This window comes from Vicia villosa, unplaced genomic scaffold, assembly GCF_029867415.1.
Source record: "Vicia villosa cultivar HV-30 ecotype Madison, WI unplaced genomic scaffold, Vvil1.0 ctg.000305F_1_1, whole genome shotgun sequence".
Lineage (NCBI taxonomy): Eukaryota > Viridiplantae > Streptophyta > Magnoliopsida > Fabales > Fabaceae > Vicia > Vicia villosa.
Window position 1 is genome coordinate 1,083,928 of NW_026705133.1, and position 20,559 is coordinate 1,104,486.

At 32.7% G+C, this 20,559-nt stretch overlaps 1 long non-coding RNA gene across 1 annotated transcript; it reads left to right on the forward strand.

The window, feature by feature from the left end:
• Positions 1–16,125: 16,125 nt before the first annotated feature.
• Positions 16,126–16,632, forward strand: LOC131626545 (uncharacterized). Its single transcript, XR_009291202.1, has 2 exons — positions 16,126–16,297; positions 16,394–16,632. It is a non-coding gene; the product is annotated as an uncharacterized LOC131626545 (long non-coding RNA).
• The last annotated feature ends 3,927 nt before the right edge of the window (positions 16,633–20,559 follow it).

A 20,559-nucleotide genomic window follows, 5' to 3' on the forward strand; every position in this document is an offset into this window, starting at 1 on the left:
CAATTCAAAGAGTTGATCACTCAATTGCTCAGAAAGTCAACAGTCGACTGATTTGACCTAAAAGTCAACTGTGGTCAAAACTCCTGATTTTTTGTCAACATCCTTATTTTGAAGTATCATTCACAATTTGATCAAGAATTGATCATGGTTCATCAAGGAAAGATCAGAAATCAACAAATTCAAAAGTTTCTAAATTAGGATTTTCATTGGAGAAAGTCAATTGAACTTTGACCAGCCATAACTCCTACATGGAACATCAGAAATTTCCCATCCAAAGCTCATTTTGAAGGAAATTGAATTCCCTACAACTTTGTCTCTCACATGCCAAGTCTAAAAATGCTTCATTTGGGAGATATGACTCAAAATATTACAGGTCTCTTATGAAGGTCAACCAAAAGTCATCTTTTTCAAAAGAGCACACAAGGAGCATGAAAAATTATTTTGACATGAGACCAAAAACATTGGTTAGAGGACTCTTCAAGGTTTCTAAAAAGTCCAAGAACTTGAAAAAATGTTGAAGGATGAGGAAATGGAAAGGTGCACAAGTTCACCTATTTTCAAGAACATGTATGAAGAGAAAAAGTCCAAAACTCCAAATATTTCCAAATGGGCCTATAATTTTTTTATCCTATCATTATTCTAAGCCCATGTACGCCCCAAGACAAGAGTCTTCTTATGTTTATTATTTTATTATTTAATTTTTGGTTTTTTATCATTTTAAATCATAAATTAATTATATAAAATAATAAAATTAATAAGAGATCTTATTTTGCCTTGATTCCAATTAAATATGATCACATAAATATCCAATATTGAGTGCCAATTTCATGGGAATTGAGATGGGAAAGATTGAGAGGAGATTGAATCAAATTTGGCTTATTTTAGAAACTTTTATAAATCAAATTTTCCAAAATTCCAATCAAAGATTTATGGAGATTCTATTCAGTTTTATTAACCTAAATCATTCTCCTATAAATACATGACACAACCAAACCCTTGGAGAGGTTTTTTTCAGCATCAAAAGATCCTAGCCCGAGTACAAAAGTTCAAGAAAAATCTCAAACTTGAATTCTGAGGTACAGGCCGATTCAAGGTGTTCCAAAGGTTCTAACCAATTCTCTGGTCCTCCCTGAACGTGTACCAATCTCTATCATTGGTTGTGGCACTCTGAAGCACGAGATACAGGTTCATAAACATTCCAATATTGCTTGAATTTGAATCCATACATATAAGCATGTTGCATACGATTTGATTGTTATTTTGTGTTCATATGGATGCTATGATGCGTTCTGTATAGTTTAATTGCAGTATAGGCACAGGTACGGAAGTCCACCATAGCTAGGGTTTCGGACCTTAATTTGGGGCTTTTTGTTATAGCCAAAATAAGGCAAAATCATGACTATCATCATGTTCAGGAACACTGGACGATCACAATGATGTGGTCGCGATGAATTTCTTTAGCCCGTGTGTGATTTCGTTTGCTGCAGGTGGGATAGCTACGAAAGAAATCGTAGCTAATTCCTAGCGAAATCCCTAGTTAATTTTGCAGGTTTTTTGTGAAGACGATGAGACGTGTCATCGGATAATTGGTCTGTTTCAAAAAGAAAGCGCGCGCTTTTCTTTTTTGGACCCAGGTGGATCTGATGCACTCTTGCTGATGCGCATAGAATGCACCCTCTCATATCAGCCCTCAGATTTGCACCCTGTTTCATCCAATGCCTTTGAACGCGCCACTCCATCATACACCTTCAGGCCTGCGCATCACTGGATCCCACGCTAAGTTTCTTAATTTTTTTTATTTTTATTTATTCAAATACTATTTTATTATATATTATTTATTTGTTTTGTTTCATATAATTCTTTTTAAAAAATCCCTTTTAATTAGAACTTTCTTCTAAAATTTTCTTTTTTCATAAAAATATTTCTTTTAATTGTTGATAATAATTTTATTTGATGTTTAAATTAATTGCTTAATTAATTATAAAGATTTTATTAATTGTTTAAAAATACTTATCAGGATTAGAAAATTTAATCAAATCTTTATTTTCACCGATTTAATTAATTAGGTTGAAAACCAATAATTAATTAAATTGATTTTATTTATTCTATTAATCATAGTTAATTCGTACCCTAATCAGGGTTTGCGAAGATCATGCCTACACTAAATTTTTGCCCTTTTTCTTTGTGCAATTTTTCAGGGTTACCATCAGGGTTCGTCCGCCTACGCGCCATATCAGATCAAAAAGCTAAGTCTCTGATTTTATTATTATTTTAAATATCATTTTATTTGTACCTTATAAAATAAATTAGGGTTTACTTTCAATCGTTAATGAATTGGTAATGCACTCACCCTTTGTTTATTTTTTCCTTTTCCCATTTTCAGGGTTAGCCAACCGGTCAAAGCTAGAATATTCGATAACCCTAAAATTCTTTTTTTTTTTTATTTGTACTTTTTTAAATTATTACTTATGTCAGACTTGCTGCTTTATTGGGGTTTATATTTATTGCTTTTTTCTCCCCCATCCCCATGGCTTATTATGTAACTGTTCCTGGTTTGTATTGCTTTGCCTTGAAGGCACTTAACCTTGTTTATATTACTGCGTGGTTAGTAATTTAAGGAGTGTAACTTATGAACTGAATTTAGAATAATTAATTTTACAAGATAAATTATTTTGAATTAATCACGTGATTGTGCACCCACACACCTTTTATGGTACCCCTCTTGCTGCCTGTTGCCTGTTGCTTGTTGCCTTGTTGCCTTGTGTTTTTCAGTGCAGAATAGCCAAGTCCCTCGAATACGAGGATACCTCAGCAATGTTGCCCTCGGTTCATTCTTAAGATCATAGGTCCCAATGATGCTGCCTTCGATTCGCTAATATGATCTCGTCCCTCGAAGTTGCCTAAGAAGTGCTGAGGTATCCTCTGGTTGCCTAACAATGGCTATTCTGATCCTTCCCTTAGACTACCTGCCCCTCTATGGTAGGGACAGTCTTGTGGCGAACGATGATTCAATGACCCTTTAACCTCCAAATAAAAGGACTTCCCTACCCTCTTATGGTATGGATAGCCCTGAAAGGCTAAACGGACATTTTTCATCTAACCAGGTAATTTGCCCTTAATTGCATGCTCTGTTTTAAAATTCCTTTTTCTACTCTTTTCCCAAAAAACTCCAATAAGGCTACGCTCATTTACGAGCTTAAGTCCTTATTTTCTTCTTCTACATTTCTATACTTTTGAAAACAAAAAGAGCAAAGCAATTAAGAGCCCATGGAAAACCATGGATGCAAAGGGTGCTTTACACCTTCCCTTTGTATAAATTACCCCCCGAACTCAGTTTTTCTTTTAAAAAGGTTTTTTTTCTGTTCTTTTAGCCTTTCATTAATTTGGATAAAATAAAAGTCGGTGGCGACTCTTGCTTACCGTACATTTCGAATAAAGTCAGTTCGCCGTATTACACATAACACCTTAAATGCATCAACATTAACAAAATAACCCGGAAAGATAACAAAATAAGAAGCCTACAAAGTCTTCAAGGTCTCTTTAATTGACCCTAAGATGCAAGTCCTCTAGGCTTAGCGAGGGGTAACTCTCATCCTCGAAGGCATCAAAAGACCCTGTTACGCGTAGCCTTCTAGCTATCCCTAGTTTAACAAACATATGGGACAGGAGACGTCCATAGGGAAGACAGAAGGGTTTGCCTTGACGAGAGGTCGTAACAGCTTCTGCGAGATGTTTGAAGATCATGAGAGGGATGTTGATCTTCCATTTTTGCAAGGCGTAACACATAAACTGGATATCCCACATCATTATATCTTCCTAGTTTTCCTTTCGTTGGAGAAAATTCCCCACAAGGATTTGGTGCCAGATCCTGCCCACAAAGGCAAAAAAAGCATGGTTAGGGCTAGTGAAGATACTCCTTAAAACATCAGAAAGGGTTTGGCTAAAAGGATTGTCAAAAAGATCCCCAACATTCTCACACTTTATGACTCTGGAAATGAGTTTCGCAGAGATGATAATGCGGGAACCTGAGACTTCAGAGCAGATGGTAATCTTTTATTCTCGGTCCATTTGAATGCACGCATGCATCCAGAAGTCTGCAAGGATGTTAGGGTACATTGTGCCATCTAAAATGGTAAGATAGTGTACCAAGTGTTGAGTGGCAAACATTTCATCAAGGTCAACGCCATACTTGTGAAACTCTTCAGGTGAAGGGTTAAATTCTTTGTGGATGGCAGAAATGATGTTGTTGAAAGTAAGAGACATTGTTGATGTAGAAGAAAATGAAGAAGATGAAAGAGCAGGTGCAAGAGTTATTGGAAGGATGTGAAACAATAACGAAGAATAGAAGAGGTTTTTATAGAAGTAACTCAGGTTAGGGTGATCATGCAAAAGCAGTAGTGGTGGGCCAAGTGTTATTTACCCAGGGGGAAGTTGTATAGTCCGCCGCGTTTGTGCCTTGGAAGTTGAAACTAAATCATCACACATTCAGCATACTTGAGAACTGAATAGACAATTGGGAAACTACGTCATGATTGATTGACGGTTACTTGCTTGGGGCACCCAAAAGTCTAATCAAAGTTTAATGACTATAGGAAACCTAATGGTATGAATAGTTATAATGTAGAGGCAATTATTACAGCTAAAGTAATAATTAGATGTAGATATTCAAAGTTGCCAAAATTACAAGTTTTGTCTTAAGAAAAGATTACAAGCAGAAATACTAATAATGAAAAACTGAAGAGACTAAAAGGGAAAGGAGGATTTCATGCGTTGGTATTTGATCTTCGCCAAACCCATTTTGTATTGAACAACCTCTTGGACTTCCTTCAATTGAGCAACCTGTGCGTCCATGGCAGTAGCTTTCTCAATATGTTCGACGCTTTGTTTTGCCATCTTATCTGCTTCTGTGCTATCTAAGCCTTGAATAGCAGCTTGTTTTGTCTTTGCTTTGGAGTTTTCTCCTTCAGCTCGTCAATTTGAGACTACCAAAGTTTAATCGAAGAGGCATATTTGTTGAAGTTGGTTTGTGCTAATTACTGGTCAGCGAGCAATTTCTTGGAGGCTTCATAGGCCACACGCGCTTCGTTCGATTGACTTTATTTGCGCAGTAGCGTCCACTTCTCTGTTTCGTTCTGCTTGGAAATGATTAATCAGATTTTGAATGTCAATAAGGGTTTCGCCTACATTAGTGGGGCAAGCAGTAATATTGATCTTGCCTATCAGTTTCTTAATGCTCGAACTAGCACTCACCTCTGTCTTCAGTTTCTCAAAGAAGTCAACTTCAAAAACGGACTCTTTGACTTGCTTCAAGAGATCATCATAGGATGTTTCAGATGCGCTAGTGCTAGAAGGAGTCGAAGCCCCAGACATACTCTTGTCAGAGGAAGATTCCCTCTGAGCTATCATCAGTCTCACATATTCAAGAGGATCTTTATGCTTCAGAGTAGTCAATTCCTCTTCAATAAGAGACAAAGTCAAATTCAGGGTTGTAGCAGTTTGAGTAGGATCGGTTTGTGTAGTGTTGGCAGTAGCGGTTTCAACAAGAGAATCCTTATTCACTCCAGGAGCCATTTCTTCCTCAATCGTTCTTTCGTTTTGATTGGAAGTATGTTCAGCGTCCCTAGTGGATTGATCATCATCGTAATCTCTGGGAAAATTGGCATGAAGGGGAAGATTGTTAGGAGTCTCTTCAGAGTCCTCGTCTCCTGAGTTGGCCTCTTGACCGTGTGCCATATCCGTTTCCATTTCATTGACTGGAGAAGATATTTCTGGTTCTTATTAAGTGTCAGTTCGTTCAAGTAGCGGCGCTCCAGTCGAAGATCCTTTTTTCTGGGCAACATTACTTTAGGGTGGAGACTGATTGCCTTCATGTGAATATTAGAATAAAAGAAAGACTTATTTTCTTGGTTGATGAAAAGAGAATAGTAAGAAATGACTACCGGTTGGGTATCAGGTTCGGATGCATTGCTTCCAATGTACTCTAGAACCAAGTTTCCAGAAGGCTGAGGCTGGGTTTCTTTGGGAGATGGAGGAACGATTTTCAGTTGGACACTAGCAACGTTCATGGCTTGATATGAGGAGACTGTTGCCTTGTGTTTCTTCTGTTTCTTCCCTTTTTTCTTGGGAGAAGCAATTTCTTCTTGTTCTTCGACAGCGACATCACCATTGGATTTCTTCCTTTTGTTTGGTGTCACGGGAGGTTTCCCACTACCCTAAAAAAGGAAAATACAAAGGCTTTTAGAAAAAAGGAAAGGAATAAAAGAGTATATCACTAAATACCTTTGCTTGTTTCGTTGTCTTGGGAGAAACCTCGTCAGATAGAACTCCTTGACTTGAGGAAGTGGTCATGCTAGAGGCAGTTTTAGCTGCAGGTTTGTCTTTTAGTGATGTCTTCCTTTCGATGGCTGAAAAGAAAATAGTTGGTCGAAATATGCACTTTATTAAAGATTAGTAGTTTAAAAGGTTATAAAACCTAGAAATCCAAACATTCTACACCTTGACCCATTGGTGAGGTAATCCTCACTGCATCCAAGTCAAAGTGGAGAAAGCCTTTGAAAGTGTCTAAGGTATGTTATGTTGCTACTACTCTTTTAGCAGGTTTTTGTCGGTCATTTGTTAGTTCTTTAAAGAGATCCCCACATACAAACCAATTTGGGTAAGGGGGAAAAATGATAAAGCAAAATATGTGCTTGGTAATCATGGGAATCGAGGGGGTTCAAACTCAAAAGCTAAATCATATCTAAACTCAGGTTTTACAGCTTTGAGAGTTTTTCTTTTAGAAATTTGTTGTTCGAACTTTTCTTTGAGAATAGGAGCTGCATCACAAACTGTTCGAAGAATATCAATAGGCTTGTAGACAGTTTCAAAGTACTTTTGGATTTCTTCGCAATGTGTGAGTTTACCTTTGTAAGACTGGTCCTGCAAAGACGAAAAATCTTTTGTCAGATTAGCATCAATTTCCTCAGTGGTGTACATATTCAGAGAATAGAAGTTTGTCCATCATTGGTCGAACCCTATTGTAGAATAAAATGTTGGTTGGTACGCTATCAATTGGAAATCAACAAAGTTTGCATAGCGTTTTTGGTGTGTTTCGATATCTCGAGCTTTCCAAGTGATATTCGCAACACATAACTCTTGCTTCTGTTGAAAGAGTGAGACAGAGATGAGTTGGCATAATCCAAATTGTGTGGAAACAAAATTAGGTTGATAAGCCAACAAGCATACTTGGCTTTTTACTGGTAGAAGTCTGAAAACCAACAATCGAGGAAGCAGAAATGCGCGCCATGTGTCTTCAACGGTGGTGTTCTTTTCTTTCACAGCGTCTTCAAGGGAGGTAGTAAACCAAGTTGGACCGTGAGTTTGACTAGCGAAGGGAGCCATCGAAGGGGTGAAATTGTGACATGATGAGAACATTAGAGTAATGTGGGTAAGAGAAGCTTGCAAATTTTTATCTTCATCAGCAGGAGTCAACCTAAGGAGTTTGGTACCTTCGATCTTCCTATCTTTGATATCTGGACTATTTTCATCAACGAATCCATGCATTGACAAAGAAGGTTCGAAGGTAGCATTAAGCCAGACTTGAAGGAGCCAATAAGGACCGGATAGGAGCAAGTTAGTGCCAGGTTTATAGTTTTTTAATTTTTCACTGGCAGATCCTAGACTTTCATATAAACCTGCTAAGAGGAGTTCACTTAAGCATATTTTTCGACCAACATTTAATTGGTTAGAAAGTGTTAAGAACCTACGTGCAACTTGTAAGGATTTACAACAAAAGAAGAATTTGGATAACCATAGACCCAAGAATGCTATATGTTCTATATCTGAAACAGTTTCTTCTTGGGCATGGTATAAACTGATATAAGAACTGAAAGCAGCATTCTTAATAGTAAATCTGATTAAGTCTTCACTATTCTAATAAGGATCAAAGGTTTCCCCTGTTGGAGGGAGTCCAGAGATAGCGGCTATGTCGAAAAGTGTGGGAGTTATCATTCCGCATGGAAGCTGGAAAGTGTTTTATGTATTGTCCCAAAAGTACAAGCTAGACAACAACAAGGGTTGACAGTAACTAAACCCTAGTCTTGACATTTGAATTAGGTCAAAAATACCTATTTATTTCCATAGCGAAGCTTTCTGGGTTTCAACTCTATCTAACCAAGATAAGTATGATTTATCCAAAGTCGGGCAAGAGCGGAATGGCCTAAAATTGTTTGTTATATAGTCCAGTCAAAAGGCCTCTGTCATTCCTTTGTTAGAATCAGAAGATTGCTGAGTTGAATCCTTTTTCTTAGACGAATTGGTTTTGTTCACTATAGGTTTTGTGTCAAAGTGACAAGGAAAAAACTTTACGCATTTCTCCAGGTGACCTTCTGGGGCTAACGGTCCTAAAAACCCTAGTTTGCTTTCAGAAAGAAGAGATGGAATCATTACCTAAGAAGCCATGATAATCCTTTGTTCTTTTGTGAGTTTTGGGGGTGAAATGTTCTCCCGATTTCCAATTGCCACGATCCTGCTTGTTGGAGTAGGATGAAGATTGGAGCTTTTGGAGGAACCTATATTTGTAGTTTGCTTTGATTTTTTGACTTGTTTATCAGAAGGCATTGTGATTTTTTTAGGATTTGTGTTATAAAAAGGTTTCTGGAAAAGAAGTGAAAAAATTGTGAAGAATAGAGAAGGTTGAGGATGAAGTTGCGTGAAAAGAAAAGTTGTGAGGTAATAATGAGCTTTTATAGAGTTAGCTTGTGAAGAGTAGGTTATAAATGTCAGAAGTGTTGGGTTACGTGCCAACCGTTTTTAAAGACAGATGTAATTTTACTGTTGAAGTTTCCTCGGGAGTGGGAAACGGCAGAGCGGGAAGATTTGAATTTCAAAAGGAAGCGGTTTCGTCCAGAAGACGCGTGGAGACATCTGAAGGATAGTAAACGTTCGAAACGTCGAACGTGGAAGACATCTATGTAGTGACCGTTAGGGTCGAAGTAGTATAAATAGGAGTACTATTGTTTAGTTTGGCATGTTCGAATCAATATACAAAAATTCACAAAATACACTCGAAGTACCGGCGCGAGAGAAAAGAGTCTTTGCTGAAACAATGTATGTGTGAAGAACATCATATTTGCATACTTTATGTTATTTGTTCAATGCAAAGTTATACTTAAACGTTCTTTGTTTATACATTTACTTTATTTTGCTTTAAAGTTGTTTACTCATTGCAATTTACATTAGCAAGTTGTATATTTTTGCAAACTATAAAGATTATTGAATATGAATCAAATCACTAAAATACTATTTGACAATGTCCTAGGATCAATCTAGTCGATCCTGCGAGTAACCAGATTGTTTAAACACTTTGGAGGACTAGTGGTTGTTTGTCAGAAATTACTGGTAAACAAGGTGCTCCCATAAAAATATTATGAGGAGAATACAAGTTGGCCGAGTTTCTTGTCATGTTCCGTGTTCCTCAACACGACCCCCGTGTCAAACAACATTGCTCGTGCCAGGCCTAGTTTCTATTGTGAACTTTGGCATTTCGTAACGGTTTCCCAACTTTTGGACTTCCAAATTGCCTTTTTTTTCATCCATACGTGATCATTTATCTTAGTGCTCAAAATTATGAAATCTTAATGATGTACTTCATGTATAAATAGGTGGTCGTTTTTTTTGGAATTGGAGAGTGGCATTTTTAGGAGACTTTTGCTTTACTGCTTATTTCAATTTCAGTTTTTGTTTTAAGCTTTCATTTGTAATTTATTTGCTACTTCTTCTGTAACTTCTGGATTTTTATTGTTATTCAAGCGTTTATCTTCATTTCAGGTTATTTCATTTTATCCTAATTGCTTTTACTTTATTTATTTTCCATGTATGTTATGTCTTATCTTGTTTATTTTTAGTCAATCCCGCCATGAGTGAGTAGTCCTTTAGGAAAAAGGGGTAATGAGATATATCTCATGCGAAACCCCTATGGACTTATTTGCTTACCAATCATGAGAAAACAAAGAGCTTAAAAGTTATTTTAGATTTTGAAAACTTAAATATATTTGTGTCGGCTAGCGAAAGCAGATGCAACCCAGATGTCGATCATGTACCGAAAGGTAGTGATTCGGCACCCGACTACGAATCGCTAAACAACTAATAACGAGATGGAACTGACTAGGTGTCTCATTCACGATTGAGAAGGTTGATTAGCTGTGCCAGAAGCACGTCTAGATATGCACGCCACAAAAGTGGGTGTAGTGCTTTTTTATCTACTTTTCTATAGCATGCCCTATTTTATCATAATTGAATACGAACTTTAATTAGGTAATTTGGGACAGATATCATTATTTGTTTGAGTGTCGTCTAGATTTAGTGTTGATAATGTCCAATTTAGGTTGTTGAATTGTAAATTGGGTTGAGAATCTTTTGGAGTTTCCTTGCAAAAAACCAGTTAGGGTTTGTCCTCCAAGATCAAAGTGTTGATTTGAGGATTTTGTGCAAGACTTTGCAATTTGGATTCAGCCGAGTGAAAGCTTCGAAGAAGGTGATTATGTCGAAGGAGTAGCGGTTACCAGAAGATCGTTTGGAAGTCTTGGGTCACGATAATTTGCAATTGGGTTTAGCCGAGTGAAACTTTTAAAGAAAGAGGTTATGTCGAAAGAGTAGCGATAACTGGAGGATCAATTGGTATTATTGGGTTACTTGATCCATCTCAAGATCAAGGAAAGAGAAAGAGTTAGGATCAATAACAAACACAAGATTTGTATGGTTGGATTGCTATATTTCTCTTGTAAAATATTTTTGCAAAGTAAGATTGAATATCTCAATTCCTTTGGAATTGCAGGCAGACGTAGTCATAACGAGAAAGAATTGGTAAACTGCCTAAACAAATTCTCGTGTCCTCTTTCTCTCTCTCTCTCATTTAATTTCAATTGCAAATTGTTAAAATTGTTGATTGTGCAATCGATACGATTAGATAAGCTTGTTATCATTTGAAAATTGTTTTCTTGAAATAGATTACAATTCATAAGATTGTAATTGAGTTTCAAATCAACAAAACCATAATAAAATATATTGGAACAGTAAAGTTTCTTTAAAGATGGGATTCTTTTAGATCCGTTAAAAATGTTGTACTATTTTTGAAGAGTCTTGTTCTCATTTATTTGTCATGTAGAGGTGTTCAAAACCAAATCAACCCAATAGAAAAACAACCCAATAACTTTGTTAAGTGTGCTTCTAACCTTGTTGTGAGGAATTTTGTATAATATTTGTATTTACTTTTGAAAAAACACTATTTTCTTGACTAGTTTCCTCATTTAATATGTATTAATTTTAAGTGACACACTTTGTAAAAATAAAAGTTATACTATGCGACTTTGAACTTATTAATAAATGTGATGTCTCGTATTTTTGAAATTAATATTTTCACCATTACTGTTGTTTCTCTTTTGCTTTCCTATATATTACTAAATATTATATAATAAAAGTTAAAAAAAAAACTAACTTTTGATGATCATCAAGATTTTTATATTAAATATTTACTAAGTTTAAATGATCAATTGTATATTTTCGCACAAATAAATGATCAATTATATATACACAGCATATTATTTAATTTTAATTTATAAACGGCTTCTTGCATCTTCTAAATGCTAACAATTACACAATTAAACTTAAGAAAATATGGAAGTTTTATTTATAAAGCAGTGAAATAAAATAATTTTATTATATAAAAAAGGAGAAAAATATGGCTCAAATTACATTGTTGGCTATTGTGTTGTTCATCTCTTTTTCTCTATCTCATGCCGTGAGATATACAAGTATGTTTATTTTCACACAATTTTTTAAATTACTTTTAACAATATAATATTATCTTACAACAACATTAATTCCTTTTTTTTGATTTAATAATGCAGCTACCATACGTTGTGTTTCTGACAATGATTGTCCAAAATACGCTTTACCTTTGATTATGAAGTGTGTTCAAGAATTTTGTGAGCTCATGATGTATGAATAACAATTTAGTTTTAAAATGATTATCTTACTTATGAGGGTATAATTTATTTATTCATAGTTATAATTGTATTCTTTTTATTTCAAAATTTGTTTTATGTTTCTCAATCCGTTTGGATTTTAATGATAAGCTCAAAAATTTATTATATATAATTATAAACAATAATGTCACTATATGATTATAATTAGCTATTTCTTAAATAAATTCAACATATCATTGTATAGGTTAATTATTTATTTTATTGAATTTTTAGTATGTACGTATTTTAAAAATTATGGAAAAGAGAAAAACTTAAGCATCTGTCATAAGTCATCCAATAATGTAATAATACACATATGATTTATGTAATTTAGATCTTTATGGAATCGATTCAAAAAACTATGTGAATAGATTCTTTCCTACAATTTTCTAGGTCACACATTTTACACATTCTAAACACACCATGCAAGAAATAAATAAATAATATTCACCATATTCATCCCTATAACCTAATTTTCAAATAAATACAAAATCAAACATGAAAGTTTGTAAATCATAGCAGTCATTGTGCATACAATTTCAAATATTTATCAATCAGTTTTCTAAAACCTAATTTATCATACTTTCATTAAGTTTCAAACATGCCACCTTGGAATTTCATCGAATCCTAACCTAAGACTAAAATGTAAAGGAAAATCCATTTTATAGACTATAGTGTAGTTGTTTTATGGAGTGAGCAAGGTTTTTGTTGTGTGATGAAGAGAGTGAAATAGAAAACAGAGTGAAGTATGGTGTATAGATTTGAGTAAAACTGTGAAATATGGTTTGTATCGATCCTCCTCTCTTTGTAGCTACTGTGTTCTCTTTTTTTATAGCGGTGAGGAGGTGAATTTTTGGGGGGAAATGATATAGCTTTTGAACAAATTTGAGGTATTATTGTATTGTTTCTTTATGCAGATTTTTGTTATGGATATTTTAGTAAAAGCTGAAGTTTGGAGTGTGAAATGTTGCTGTAATGTTCCAACATCGATGCATGCATGAGAGCAGTGGCGAAGCCAGAAAAATTATGAAGTCTGGGAAAAAATTTAAAAATCGCAAATTTACATGAGCTGAAACATAACTAATAGAATTCCGTAAAGTGAAAATTAAAAAACATAGGCAAGCAAATTTAACATACAATGCAAGTAAGAGTAATTACAAATTCGGAGAGGAGTAATAAGGAGAAAAGTAGCAATCGTGTAACATAACAACTCTGCTGTCACACATATCATATAAAACATACCACCCTTTGATATCTTGTAGATTTATTTCATATAAATCAAGCACTATTAAAATTTCACAAGTTTATGATTTAGAGCAAAATTTACACTATTTTCACAAACCTTATTAACACTTGGAACCAGATCTTGTAAATCCCTAATTCTTTATGCTATTCACTCCCTACCTTACTGGAATCAAACAAAGTTAATCTACAATATAAAATGTTAAATTAAAATTAAAATAAACTCTAATTTCTTGTAACGAAAAATTTGTTCTTAGGTTTATGAATTTGAATCATTATCGGGAGAGGTATATGAATTTGAATCACCACCATAACAATCATAAAGCTAAAATCAAACTTCAAATTCTCACAAACCTAATAATATTGAGACTAAAATGAACTTCAAATTCAAACTAACCTCATAAAAAAGAAACTAAAATCAACTTTAAATTATCACTATCCATAACTGAAACAAAAGAAGATATATTTTTATATTTCTAGAAGAATAATTAAAAGAGAATAAATGAAATTTAATATAAACTAAATTAATTAAGCAACAAAAACATAAATTCAAATAATTAAATTAATTAAAATAACCAAATTGATTAAATTGAGTTAACTAAAATTTGAACTAAATAAATTAGGAGTGTAATAAAAAATACATAGGATCATATAAAAAAAAAACTAAAACCTAAAATTTCTCTAAACCTTAAAAAAAGAGTTAATTTAAAATAAAATAAAATAAAAACATAATTCCAAAAAGGAAGAACTAACGAGATGATTCCTAACCCATCCCACTTTACCATTCATCTATTTTCTTTTCCCATATTTTTTTAACGTTGCCATAGAAAAGAATGACATTTTGACTTTTTCAAAGCCTTTTATTAAAAGCCAATGTGTACTTGACGTGTGGCAGTTATTATGATAATAATAAAGAAAAATAAAACCCACACATATTCTAGTACAGAAAGAACATATACTGTAGTAGAGTAAAAACCCTTTTCCCCTTTCAATTTAACAAGTTTCTTCTCTCCCTTCCCTCTTCTTCACTGTAAATAAAATCAAACAACTTCTTGTTAATCTCTCTTACTCAAATCAACTCCATCACAAACAAATAGTGAACCAAGAAAAATTAACAAAAGACAAATTAAAAGGAGATGTTATCGGTGCTGAGGAGATGCTGTTTGTAGGCGGCGGTAGTTTCTTTGGGATGGCAGAAAGTGATTCCTGCGGCTTAGATTGGAGGTTATGGAGAATGATAGATGTATTGGGAAGGAAGAGCCTGGGCAGCTGCCCGACCTCGCCGGGCGCTGGCTTCGCCCATGCATGATAGGGTGGTCCCAACCCAATTGTCTTCTCATCTTTTTCTTTTTATATATTTATATATTTTTTAAAACTAATAATAAAACTAAAAATAAATCTAAAATAAACAAAATTACTAAATCTTAAAATAATTTTAAAAAATTAAACTAAAAATCTATAATTATTTTTTATTAGAATTCAAGAAACTCGATACACTGATATTATAATTTAAAAGTTGATAAAGGCGAGGTTATAAACCTCCAATATGTTACTATTTGATGTTGTATTTCTGAATCACTAGTATCCATAAAAATACTAAGATGTCATGCTTTTTCCAAAAAATGACATGATTTTTAAGGCAAAATACTCTTTTTGGTCCCTTAAGTTAACCTCGGGGTTCATTTTGGTCCCTTAACTTCAAAAAGTTTTATATAGGTCCCTAAACTCTTCAAAAGGTGTCATTTTAGTCCTTTTTGTCATATTAGCGACGGAAAAACTCAAAAATCGGTCGCTAAATCAGTCACTATTATGACAAAAAGGACTGAAATGACACCTTTTGAAGAGTTAAGGGACCGATATGAAACTTTTTGAAGTTAAGAGACCAAAATGGACCTCGAGGTTAACATACAGGACCAAAAAGAGTATTTTGCCGATTTTTAACGAGGGTCCTTATTTTTGAAATTGATCTTTCATGCTCCAAGTACAAAGCAGTCAAGTTGCATCCATTGTGGTTTCATTTCACCCATTGTGATATTATTGCACCCATACATATCACTGCACTCTCTACGGTGTCTCATACCCTTTGGAAAGTCATAAAACACTGAGTACTAAAACACAAATTTTAATCCTTTGTAGTTAAAAATAACATAGTTGCATGCAATCAATGCATTTCTAGTGCATTTTGAAAAATATGTTTGTCATTACATCTTTTAATTGTATCTCCCTCCAAACCACTTTTTCTTTACTGCCCTTGAATGCAGGATTCTGCAGTCTATATCCAAATCCCTAAAAAACAAATATAATTGCTAAATGGTGCAAATTACGTTGACTTCTGAGTACCATCAATTTTAAGAAGCATGTTTGAACAAGTCCTAATTTATTATGTTTGCAGACGCAAACTATTTTTTAAAGAAAATAATACTAACACAAGTCCAAAAATGGAATGTATAAAAAAATACTTACAATTCTCAAACTTAAATTTCAAATTTAGTTTTGTAAAAATAAGGTACAAATAATAATAAAAAAAACTACGTACAATAGCTAACTAGTTCTCTTATCTCCATGGCAATATAACAATTTTTTTTTAACTCATAATACCCACAATTGATATGTATTAACGTTTGTAAAATATTTAGTAAAAAAGAAAATCATACAATAATATTTTCAATATAAATAAAATTGTTGTTATTGTTCCATGCTTCATTTATACAGCTAATTTTTTTTATAATTTTTTATTGTTGTTTTCCTTTTTAGATTTTTCCCGAATCTATTGCGAAAGGCTAAAATATAAAAAAATAGTAAAATAAAAAATAATAACTTTTGATGATCAACTAGTTTTTTATAAGAAGTTTATTTAAGTTAAATGATACATAGAGTTGGCTAAAGATATACACAAAACATAGAGTTAACAAGACATGAAATTGTTATTTATAAATCAATCGAAAACTTCTATTTATTGCATGCAAAGGAGAAAAATATGACTCAGGCACTAATTTTTGTTTATGCTTTGATCATCTTTCTTTCTTTATCTTTCGTTATAACCACTAAAAGAAGTATGTCATCTTTTAACACCATTTTCCAATTTATCTTATATAAAATATAATATCATATGTTAATAACTTTCTAATTTTTCTTATTTGATAATGAAGCTAGCATTGGATGTGTTTCCGACGATGATTGTCCAGTGCCATTTTTACCTATAGTTATTAAGTGCATTGACAAATTTTGTGAGTTGTCAATTTTTGTGGGTTAAATCTTTTTTCTAAATTGTGGTTAGTGTTATAATTAAGTTTAAAAATAATTATGTTACCTATAAGGTTATAATTTTATTTGTATATGATAATGCTTGTACTTTTACATTTTATTTCAAAATTTGATTTGTGTTTCTCCTGCCTTTCCATTTTTATGTCAAGATGAAACTTGTAGTATTATATTGTGCAATATTCACATAGAAGACATCACAAACAAAAATGTCACTAAATAATTATAACAAGCTATTTTAATAAATAAATATAAAAATAATAGATTTAATAAGTATTTTAAAAAATTAATTCATGGAAAATAAAGTATTTGTAAATTAAACTAGTTACGTGAAAGAGTTGCCTTCATAGGATTCGATTAATCTAGTCAATCATACAAGGCATGAGTTTGAATAGCCTTAACATTTATGAGTAGTCAATCAATCTTCTTAACAAATTAGATTTTCGCATCATAAATTGTGTGGACGGGTAGCATAGACAATTGAAAGCTGATTATTATATATTGGAATATTATTTGCTCACCTTTGCTAAAGGAGGTCTTGTTCTGAGAGATATTAAAATGATAAACAAAGTTGGTTGTTTATCTCTTTGCTAGAAGTTGTTGACTATTAATAATCAATGGTCTTCAATGTTTATTAGTAGATACTTCAGACACAGCAAATCAATAATGCATCATATTTTTTCTTCATTGTGACTTGACATAAAGCATTCCTTTTTCTTTCTGGAGAAACATAGTATATGGAAGATTGGTAATAGGAAGAACATTGGTTTATGGTCTAACCACAGTTGGTTGGAATACAAAATTAAAGATTTACACCTAGTATTTCCAAATTGATTATCCATCATTGAAAGATTCCTATGAATGTATCAAGGGTGATCACATTGAGCCTTCATGGAAAAAACTCATTTGACATCCCTATGTAACACATTCTAAGTCATTAGTGACTTGGAATTTAATGCATAATATTATTGCAACAGAAGACAATTTGATTCAAAAGAAAATGCGTATGATTTCAAGATGCTCTCTCTGCAATCATGATTTGGAAATAACATGCCACGTATTTCTAAGATGCATGTACACCTTACTTTTCTAGCATTAGATGGAGCGATTGTTTGAAATTAACATTAATAGAACTAGTTATTAAAGCTTATTCAAACTTTCTGTAAGAAGTAGGAGCTCTCAAATTTAAAATCTGATCATGACTCACATCATAACTATTCTTTGGAAAACTTGGCACACAAGAAAAGATATCAGGTTTCAAAATTGTAAAATAGATTTTGATAGGGACATTTTCCATGTTAAACAATTGGTCTATATGTCATCTACTTCTTTTAAGGGGGACATGTGCTCTTCACTTCACAAATTTACAATTATAAATTATTTGACTTCAAATGTTGACCTCCTCTGTTGTGAATTCAATGCCAATAACAAAGTATAAAACAAGGGATGAACAAAAATACAAGGAAGAATAAGAACACAAGAATTGGCTATAAATGCTATTCTTTTACTTTCTCTTAGAAAACAAGATTACAAGTTTACAAGAATAACAAATAACCTCTCTCACCCTAAATTAGAATTTGCAGTATGCAATGATGAGAGACTAGTGTGCTATTTATAATAAAACCTAACATACTAACTAATGGGCTTTTTCCACAAGGCCCATTACACAAGCTAACTTAATAAATAATCTAACTTAACAAATTAGGGTTTAAACACTAAAACCTAATTCAACATGCTAACAACCCTAGCATCTTCGACACCAGCATGTGAACAACCTTCGACTTCATGCTTAATCCTGTCGAACCAAGAAGCTACCCTTCGACTATACTAGAGTTCGATCCAACATCTCACATCCTCTCATACCTAAAATCATACAAGTTAATTGATTTTTTCGTAATCATAATTAGATTAAATGCAACACAATGGAGCTTCAAGAGAAATTGAGAATATCAACTTGTGGTGACACATTTAGGGATAATTTAGGAACATGCATGAGATCTGTCCACTATAATATTTATTGTCTCTGACAACACTTTTCTAGGCAATATGTAAAACATGTTGCCTAAAAGTATTTCTGGTCACGTTTTATGCATGATGCCAACAAATTTTTTGCAAGAGTGTAATCATGTTCCCTAAAATCTCTTTGTGAGAATACTTTTTATTGTTGTTTTTTTTAACAAAAAGCTGCAATATTTAAATGTGACATACAAATTTAAACTCAATATAAATTTTAGCGACATTTTCCCTCCAAACATACACAAGTTTCTTTCATATTATTTATTTTATTTAAAATTATTATAATAAAAATAGTTTATTTAAACTATATAAAATAATAATTAAAGTGTTACATTATAATTTATACAATTAATATTATATAAATTTAATTTTAAAAACCAAATTAATAGTAATAATAATATAATATTAATAGTGATACATTTTTGTTAAAAAATAAACTTATACATGTGTTTATGATATCTGTTACCAAAAACCTATACTTTAATTTTTTTTTTAAAACAACAATTTAACAACCTATATAATAAAGAAACAAACTTTATTGATCCAAAAAAATCTAATAAAAAATATATTTTCACATAACCTCTTCTTCTATATCTCACGACGCAAGCTTATCTTCTTAATTCAATTTTTCAATTTTGTTTTCACGTTTGATTTCTTATTTCATTCTTGTTTCTTATCATAACCCAAATCCAAATAGATTTTGATTTCCACCCCATAATTAGAATGATTTTCACCACCGAAACACATACAAAAAATTTGATTTTCATCACTAACATTGATATCGACTTTCACCGTAAAAATCTAAGTTTTTTTTTTTTGTTATTATTCGTTCCAATTCCGTTAAGAATAAAAAAACCCTTGACATATATGAATTTGTATCATATTTACTATTGCAATTCTATTAGTTTTGAAACTGGAAGAGTGAATGTATAATATTATTATAACTTTTTCATTTGATTAATTATACATATCTAGGATTACAAATGAAAACCTGGTAGCTTTTTCATTTGTTTCCATTCTACATTTTTGTTGCATACAAACAAAATATAAAATGTAAATTGCATCTTAGATACCTTTTAAGAAATCTGCACTTTTCCCTTTCATGCTTATTTATTAGGCTCTAAGTTTTTAATTTATTGTGGCTTATTGATGCATCATAATTTCTCCATATAGTTTAATAGTGTTTATAGATCTTGAGCAATTTTTATTAAATATTGAGTAATGTTTGGAAATATTTGTTGGATGTTGTGCAATGTTTGAAAATATTTTTTGGATGTTGCGCAATGTTTGGCAATGTTGATAAAGTGTATTTTTATTTTATTTTTTGTTTGGAAATGTTTCTCTACATAACCTTGATGTCTCTAGCATTCGTGGACACAAGTATGATGGTGATAGAAATATGAGAGGAAAATAGAATAATTTACTAGCATTATTTTTGAAGGAGTATCCTTATGCATATTATGTTCGTTGTTTTGCTCATTGATGGCAACTTGCATTGGTTACATCAACTAGAGAAGTTATATCAGTTCATAAATTCTTTGAGAATCTAACTTTTATTGTAAATGTTGCTTGTTCTTCTACTAAGCGTCATGGTGAGTTACAAGCTTTCTAATTAGATGAAATTGAATATTTGTTAGAGATTGGTCAGATTATAACTAGTAAAGGTGAAATTATGATTGGTACTTTAATCCGAGTTGGAGATACTCATTATGGATCACACTTCTCTTCTATTTGTATCTTGATAAATATGCATCGCATTGTGAAAAATACTCAAGCTTATTGCACACTCGAAATAAAATAGAGTCACCATATAACTTTATTTATTCCAAAGAAAATGAGAAAATATCGATAAAACCCATAAAGGACAAAGGATAAGATGGTTATCGCAACCAAAAATGGGTTTCGGAGTCGGCTACGCAAGGAAAAGGTATTAGCACCCCTCACATCCGTTATACTAAATGGGACCTATTTAGTTAGTCTCGCGATCGAGTGTTAGTGTGATGTTTACTTGCTTCCTAATTATTATGCGAGAAAAAGA